Source organism: Haemorhous mexicanus, chromosome 6 (assembly GCF_027477595.1).
Source record: "Haemorhous mexicanus isolate bHaeMex1 chromosome 6, bHaeMex1.pri, whole genome shotgun sequence".
NCBI lineage: Eukaryota > Metazoa > Chordata > Aves > Passeriformes > Fringillidae > Haemorhous > Haemorhous mexicanus.
Window position 1 is genome coordinate 15,395,160 of NC_082346.1, and position 9,186 is coordinate 15,404,345.

Consider the following 9,186-nt stretch of genomic DNA (forward strand, 5'->3'; position numbering starts at 1 on the left):
GATAAGACATTTTGTACATCAGCTATTTTTATCTAAACCTTACATGTCAATCTTTGTACACAGATTTAGTCAATCCTGTGTCTGTTTTGTTATTTTAACTTATACTATAAAGGTCTTGAAGCTTTTATATTGCTTTGTTACATTTCCTTTTTTTGTCTCAATTGAGACAGGTAGTAAGTGTTTATTTAATATTTTATGGTGTAACCACCACTTTCTCCAAAGTCCTATTTTCATACAATTTATTGAATCTATTTATAGGAACCTATCTACCAGATCCCTTAGGTGGTTTGCCATCTAGCTCCTGGTATTCCCACCACTTTCTTTCTTTTTTTTTTTTCCTTGCATACCATGAACTCTTTTTTTGTTTACTGTCATATCTGGAGCATTTCTCTCCACGTTCTGAAATATGTCTGTACTACTTGCCAAAGGGACCTGCTCCTTTTTGCCACAGATGGTTGGATAAATAAACTCATCTCCAGTCCCTTTTGCCTTCCTTATTACCACAGTCCTTTTTTTCCCTTTTGCAATTCCCTTTTAACCTCCAGGACCATATTTATAGCAGTAGGTGGATTTTTAGCATCACCTTAGAAATTATTAATAAAAGAACCTCCATCAGTGCTTCAAGAGGCAGGTATTGCCACTCCTGAGCTCTTCCTGTGATGATAATTGAAGATATATGGAAATAACAAAACCTAAAGTACAATGTAGATGCCTTTTCCACCTGGCAAGGGTTTTACTGAGAAGCAAATGTCTTCCTTTGGACCATACCTGGAAAACACACATAGAGCAGATTTTGGGTGTACTTTTGTTTTTAGCTTTAGCGGTGAATATATTTCTATAATCAGGCACCATTTAATTTTGCTATAATTTGTTCTCACATTAAAAAGTTTCCTTAGTATTACCTGTGGGTCATCTGATATATGATGACAACAACAGTGGGAAGGCTTTGTTGAAGCCATTAGTTTGTCTGGATTTAAATCTTGTAACTATCACTTGATCTCTTTCAGTGTAAGGCTGGATGCAGCTGGAATTTTTTCAATCTGCTGAGAAACACACTCTGAATTTACAGATAACCATCAAGCTGGAAGTGTATTTTATTTCAGCAAAATTTCTTCATGTAACACAAACAGTGGGAAAGAGTTTTTAGCAGTTAGGAAAATTTAAATATGCATCACCTTTATAGATTATTAATGTACCAATCTGATGGGAAACCACTTTGTTCTATCTTAACTCCTCTACACTTCAGTTTTCATTAGAACCCCTCTTATTATAACAAAAGTATTTTTATGTTTAATTTCTGAGATGATGTGAGAGGATGAAGTACAGACATTCCCATGCAGTTTCAGTTTCTTTGTCAATTTATTTTTTTAATCTTATTTGCATTCAAGTTGTCTTTCTTTTCAAGCATCCCTTGTACAACAGATGCTTCATTTTATTGGATTCTATTGTGCTGTCAAGCCTGGTTTAAAATACTGTAATCTCATAGATACTTACAATTATGTACATTTTCTGAATTCACAAACATATTAAAGATGTGTAGGTAGCAAATTAGCTGAGAATCCCTACAAACTGCACTTAGAGTAAATATCCTCCTTTTAGAGATGTAGGATGCCTTTAAAAGTCAACAGTTGTTTTGGAAGTACTTTGTCACATTTATGAAGCACTGCATCACATTTATGGCTCACAGTGTCATGATAAGTTGTCCAAAGTGCCTGTCAGCTTGCCTCATGAAAACTGAAAGAAATGGACAGCTCAAAAGATTACCTTAAAGAGTAACAAGCAATCTTCAGAGGTTAGCATATTTTTCCTTTTTCCATGAGACCCAAGCAGGGTCATTAAATTTTGTATTTCTCTTGTTTAATTTTTTTTTCAGTATTATTTAATGGAAATAGACTATTTTAATTTTTAACCTTAAAAAGTTATAAATAAAGGCATTTTTAAAAGTAAATAAATTTTAGGAGCATTTTTAAAGCATGCAGCTGTTCTAACACGAGAGATCCTAGTTAGATTTTTTTTTTTTTTTAATACAAACCACAAAGAGGTCAAAGAATCCAGATTTTTTTTTTACTACCCATTCACATTTAATGCAAATTCCAGCAATATATTCACACTATTTCTTTAGGCAACTTCAGAGTGCCAGCAGGTAATTGAGTAATCTGAGCCAATGCTGCTTATGTCAGGAGCCTAAAGAAATACCCTGAGGATGATATTTGGAGCTGACTTCTCCTATACTCCTTTTTTACAACTGAGAGGAAGATGAAACTGTCAAAATGGAACAAACAATAAGAAAAGTTCCATTAAAAACCTTTTCTTGCTAAGGATTTTGTTCATTGTGAATCCTCCAAAGGAATTTATTTTGATTTGTCCCAAACATTGTTGATATATGCCACAAATGGAGTATAACAGACAACAAGATGGCATTTTGCAGTGCCAAGAAAATATATTCTTGGGACTATTAAATCACAGAATCAGGTCTCTACTTTTTATTTTTTATTGAAAAATAAACTTTTATCTTCAGGGTTGAAAAAGGGGTTTTATAATAGACTCCACCATTAGAAGTTAGCCAGGAGAAAAATTGTAATCTCTGTGGAAGTACTAGCTTTGAGAATTTTGACATGTGATTTATTCCTCCTCTAGTTGGTAACATGTCAGAGCAATGATACCATCAACAATAAACCTTGTTTTACTATTGCTTGCTAAGTCAAATGAAAGGATAAAAGGAGGCTTACCTCCCAGGGCAGGAATAAGAGAGGTCACAGTTTTAGTAGCAAAGACTAACAATTTAATTTGCTGAAAGAGGACTTCAACTTTCTAACTTTGGGCGAGTGCTTTTCTAGCTTGTGTACATTATGAATGCTTGTGGAGTGGCCACCTCTGACAATTGCTTCATTTTCAGCTGCTATCCACCCCCAAATTGTTGTTTCTTGTCATTTGAGAACATTTGAGAATCAGTTCCTACTTTAAGACGTGGATTTTTTCTGAGGGCACTGCCTCTCCCTGGCACTCAGGCTGGGTACTTGAGGTTGCTGGGCTTTAGCATTTCTAATAGCAATAGATACATCACTCATCAGTTTAGGGCCCTTGCTATCCCTGTCTGTTTTTTTCTCAGAAGGGAATGTAATGAAATGCTTTCTGTACGAGGCAGGTGGAGATGTGACCCCCTTGTGCATGCCCGTGTGCCAAACCACGGGCACCAAGCTAGGATCCAGCCATTAATCTGGGAAAACTTCCCGCCATGTTTCCTAGGAAAGGTCATTTAGCCAACTGCATAAAGAAGCAAGAGTTGCCTTTGGAGCTTTCCTGGTGCCAGCATCTTCCACAGAAAGGGTAGCACAGAATGTTTTACTGCAGATATGAAGTCTTTTGGGTCTGACTTGCCGGTATCACAGACCCTGGGACCATTAGAGCTGAACTCTGGGACTGCTCTTGGAGCGCTCCGGTGGCACTGCTCTGCCCTCTCTCCTGGCCCTTCCTGTGCCCTCCTGCTCTGTATTTACATGCACCTGTCTCCCCATTAACACCTCGTTAAGGCACACACCTGCTGTGGTTTCACTTAAACCCGCTGCACTGCAGCCATCAACCCTGTGTGTTTCATTATGAGGCACTCAGCACAATAGGAGCACTGAGTAAGGTTCACTAATGAGTCACGCAGCCAACAAAAATTGGATTTGTTTGGGTGACTCTTTTGGTTCAATTTCTTCACACCCCTCTTATTTAATAATTGATTTTGTATTAAATATATTTGCAGGGAAAAAATACATAAGTGCACATGCATTAAATCCAGCTGAAACTGCACAGTTTTGAGACAAAATACTAATGGATAGAAATCAACTACATATTTATAAGTGGTAAGAAAGGCAACAGTGAAAAAACACTGCTTTAGGGCATAGAAGGCCTTACTCCTCTTCCAAAGTTTGTCAAACATCTGCAGATTCACCAGCAAGTTGTGTCATCTATCTCTGCTATTTCCAATAAATGAAGTGTATCAGTGTATGTGATTAGGCCAGGATATACATACACACCTCACCAAAAAAAGAAGTGCAAGGCAAAGCACAAAGCTGTGTAGTATCAACTGTGCTGAAACAAAATCCAAAAGAAGGAAGTTCATTACTATTTGTAGCAAAAGCAAACTGTCATGGGAGCAGCTGGTGTGATTGATGTAAAGTTCAGAATCAAAATTGTGGCAATTTCTCCAGCAGTTGCGCTGACTTTGTTTCAAAATCTTCAATTACAGCGTGGCTTGATTAGGAAAATAAACTAGATAAGCAAACATGGCAGGTGATTGCTCCCTAACTGTGTAATCAAGAAATACCACAATCCATTATTTGATCATAATTCTATGGATTTACCTCAAGGAAAATGTAAGCTCTGATGCTCATTTAGCATCAAAAGTTTCCCTTCCTGTTAGACAGCTAAATAAAGGTACTAAATATGCTTCTTTAATAACACAGTGAGAGGGACCCTTTAGATGTATCCATACATTTGATCAATGATTTGCTGCAAATTGCATTACAGATCAGTATTTCTTGCTAAACACCCATATGGAAGGGTAATTTGCTGTGTAATTGCTTTTCATCGCTTCTTTATCATGGACTGTTGCTTTCCTTGGTCCAGTCTCTGATACTTACACCACAGAAGACACAAGAGTTCCTCTTTTAAATTTCATAGTGCTTATGTTGCTTAGTAATATGGGTCTGTGTATGCGCATAAACTTACTCTGTGGGGGAACTCAGAAGATCTCTATGTCACTTGCATTGCAATTCTAATTGCAATTTTCATTTAAAGATGAACTTTAACATGAGGCCTGAATTTTACAGGGATCAGCTAAAGGAGATTAAAATTCCTGAAACTCCATCAAATTTAACATTTGCATTTAAATGCATAAGACACCAATTTGTTCCACTGTATCTTGATAGCAGTTTTCCTTTTGGAATCTTATTCTCTCATGGAAGTCTCTTTTTATGCTTACTATTCACTTGAGTGGTACCAATTTTGCTGGTGATCATAGATGTATTTGCAGAATAAAAGTATAGAGAAAAGCGACCTTACTATATAGAAATGGTGGTTGTTTCTGTCCTTCACATTCCAAATGCATACTTGGAATGGAGATGATAATCCTGGTAAATATTAGAAGTACTGACGTGCAGTGTAAAGTGATCCACATATAAACCAACCCATTAAATCTGGCTGTAGAGTTTACACATTTCTTTAGCAGGGAAGCCCACCAATAGGGTGTTTTTAATAGGCATTGAAAGCCACACTTTATTATTCACTGAGTAGGACTGACATTGGACTTGATTCAGTAAGGAGCACTAAGTGCACAAACAGATGTCAACTGCTATTTGGTCTGGTGGCCATGGACTGGAGAAATAAATGGAAAATCTAACAAGGAGCACAGAAGTAAAGATAGGGATCTTCTTCAAATGACAGGAGGGTGAGCTTGCAAGCAAAGTGTCCAGCTTGGTATTTTTCAATGTACATCTGGAAAGAAGAAAATTGTGGGTGTATTTCTCCCTATACAGGAGAAAGAGAACAGCATTCATCAATGTCAGTACTGTTGAACTGTTTCTGAGAAACACATCATGGTTATTTCATATTTCATGGTCAGTATTTGCTGATATTCATCAAAGAATGCTTTGCAGGTTGCCACACTCATTAGCTACCTGGAGCAGAAATCGGGGCCCCTGAAGCCAGGGGGAAAGGTTCTCTTGAGTTCTGACTAAACCTCTGTGCCCACCTCCATTGGGCAACAGGGTCAGAGCCCATTAGGTTGGCAGCAAAAACGTGCAAGCCATTTGCTTCTACTGGCAACTCTGTCTACATATGCTCTCTCCATCAAAATCCCATTCTCATATTAGTATGCAAACCTCTGCCTGACTACAGCAGCAAAGGTTGTGCCCCATGCTACTAAGCCTCTTACAAATATATGGTGAATGACAAAATCTTCCCCAAGCTGCTTAGTCCTAGGCTTGCTCCTGAATGCTGATCCTTTCCTTTTCTTCCCTGATGGCAGAAAGATACCACATACTAGGTAGAATCATTCCCTGTGGAAGATTTTGTTCTGTACGACGGACAGTTAATGCAGAACCAACCAAATGCTGGGAGCCAGGGGCAGAGAAGGGAGTCTGGACTTTATAAGTTAGCTGGTGGAGGAGAAAGGCAGCCAGGGTAGAGTTTGGGGCACAGTTTTATGTTCCACCTGACCCAGTGCAGCTCTTGCAGGGAGCAGCAGCCCCTCTCTTGCCTCTCTCCATCTCTCTTGCGTTGGACTGAGCTGCATGGTCTCCTGACTGCCCAGCTGTTCAGCCCAAATGAGTGATCTAACTGCAAGTGATGGGAGGAGGGCAGGGGAAAATGAAAATACAATTAAAATCACCAAGCTGGCAGTTGTATGGCTTATGTTGCAGCCAGTGTTATTTGACCTCATGCAAAAGGAGTGGAGGCCTGTTGGTTGGGAGAAGCCAGGGGAATGGGGTGGTGCAGATCCATTCCTTTCAGGAACCACTCAAAGCTACACCAGAAGAGGAGGGAACTGAACCAACAGCCTTTTATTTATGTTATGGGGGCAACAGCCCTCACAGCCCTGAAGAAACATTACAAAATCAGAAAGTTTAAAGAGAGTTTAAAATCACTCATGGTCCCAAGTCTCATACAAGGGGACCATAGTCACTGAGAATTGCAGTCTTTTATTTCACTCTTGCTCAGTCCCTGAGTCACTTAAACATCCATTGAATTCAGCAGAAGCTAATGACAGGCATGTTATTGGGACTTAAAAGCTTTAAAGCTTACTCTTAGTATGAAATACTCTACCTGTAACCAAATCTACTTATCATTATGGGGAATTATGTAAATAAAATCCAAACCACCTGTCAGACAGTTATATACTGGGGAAATAGAGTCTCAAGTTAAAATGGCATTTTAGAATTTATGCAATTTAAATAAACAATAAATTTCAATTTTTCCGTTTTTGTCATTACAAAGCTTAAAGGCAGTTCCATGTGTGGCACCTACTTGCATTTCACTCATGGTTTTATTACATCTAGCATCACTTTAAATTAAAACCTTCACATTTTCAAGGGAAAATAAATAGTTAATGGCTTCAGAATTATTATTCTTTTCTACACAATCCCATAAAAATTTCCCAATGAAAAAGCTAATAAACCAATGGCGAGACACTTACATATGCAAATACGTTTCCGTGAAAGAGTTAAAGTGCTTTATAATATAAATTTGCTTTCAGTGCCAATATAATTAGATTGTAACAAGCAAACCCCTGCAACATAACACAGTGAAAATTTGAAAATTTGATTCTCCCTGGCAAACAACCAAGTCCCTGCGTGTGCACAAACCTGACATTAATAAGCTACAAGAGATTACATGATTTAGAAAAGAAGCACTTGGTGTTACAAAATCAAATAATAGATCTCTAGGCTATAATTAGGAGAATTGGGATTCAACAATGAAGTCATAATAATGTAATTTAGCTGTAAGTAACAGAGCCATGGAGTCACATTAGGAGGTGTGATCACATCTTTCAGCAAAGCTCCGCTGTGTAGACTTATTGCTGTTCAGTTTAGTCTAGTACACAGCAACCTGTTGGCACAGAGCTCAGGCTGACAGCCTCTTGTTCTCTAGGTGCAGTGTGGCAAAGTGCCACCCATGCATTTTTAATTCAGTCCTGTGACTTTTAAGTCAAAACAATAAAATTATATATACTGAGTGTAGAGTTGCCTGTGAATATTTGTATAAATTACTGCACAGCGTGGGTTTAGGGGCCATTTAAGAACAGATATATTAGAACAACAACAACAAAAAAAAATTTTAAAAAAGGCAAAATAAACTGCTGAAGCACGGTGTTGGATTTCTAGTAGGCCTGATGAACATGTACTGTTCAGCTACTTTATTCATCCAGTGCTGTGGTTAGGAAATTGCTCCTTATCTGCAGCTCATTGCAGCTGCAGCCCTGAGTCACTTTTGCTCTAATCTTACAGTGGTGTGGAGGGATTGCCTGCCCAGCCCTCGGTGCAGGTGTCACACAGCCCATGGGGGTGGGTGACAAATGCCAGTGCAGGATGCCCCTCTGCAGTGCCCCAGCACCCCAGACTCAGCCCTGCAGCCTGCCAGGCACGAGGGGTGCCCGTGGTGCCAGGCAAGCAGCTGATGACACTGCTGGTGCCAGGACATCAATCCCAACTCCACAAGTTTTGGGAAGGCTACCCCTTGACTTAGGCTCTTACAGAGGAGTACCTCACACCAGCAGCCCCTCTGCTCCACCTCTGTCCTGCCCAGCTAAGGCCCATCATCAATTTAAGCTAATTTCAAACACTTTGCCCACGACTGTTTCTTTGTCATTCATTTGTCACTACTAGTAAAACAGACATAGCACATTAATTTGTTGATTTTCTCCTCTAGGAGTTGGTGTCTAGTCAGAGATGAAATCTTGCTTGTTCAGTCATTTATTAGCTGATAATTTTCTTCTCTTCATGCACACCTCCTGGTGACTATGTTCTCCTCTTGGGGCTGTCTCATCCTACCTTTCTGTTTCTGTGTCTAAAAGGCCTCCAGAAGGATCTGAGCTAAACCCAGTTCCCTGGTCCTGCTCCACAACACGAGCAGAGCCACTCCAGCAGCCCACCTCGTGTCCAGACTTGAAATTCAACTTCACTCACAAAAGACACACACAGAACTTTAGCTGCTTCTTGGCTTCTGAGGTGTTTGAATCAACACTTTTGGCTTTGGGAAGAGGGTTCTGGAGGGATTGATTTGCTTCTTTTTAATTCTGTGGCTTGCCAAAGAGTGGGGGAAACAGTCATCAACTGTGCATCCGTACTGCCAGAAAATTGGAACATGTTTGGAATAAAACTTTAAGTTTGGTTGATTACTACTTCTTATGGTCTCACAGGCTAGGCCCACAGCTCCAACACCATTCCTGTCTTTTGGAGAAATCCAAAAGCTTTTGCTTCCACTCAGTCTTTGGTGTAACATGAGCAGCCACCTGTTGCTCCTGTTGGTTCTATTTTATTTTTATTTGCTATTTCTTCCAATTACTGTTTATTTCATTAGTTCTTTATGGTTCTGCCATTTTTTGTTTTGATGACATTTTGATTTGTTTCAAACTGCCCTTTATTTTAATTTTCTTTCCCAAGCATGTTGATTTATGGCTGTTTCTTTTATTTCTTTTATACT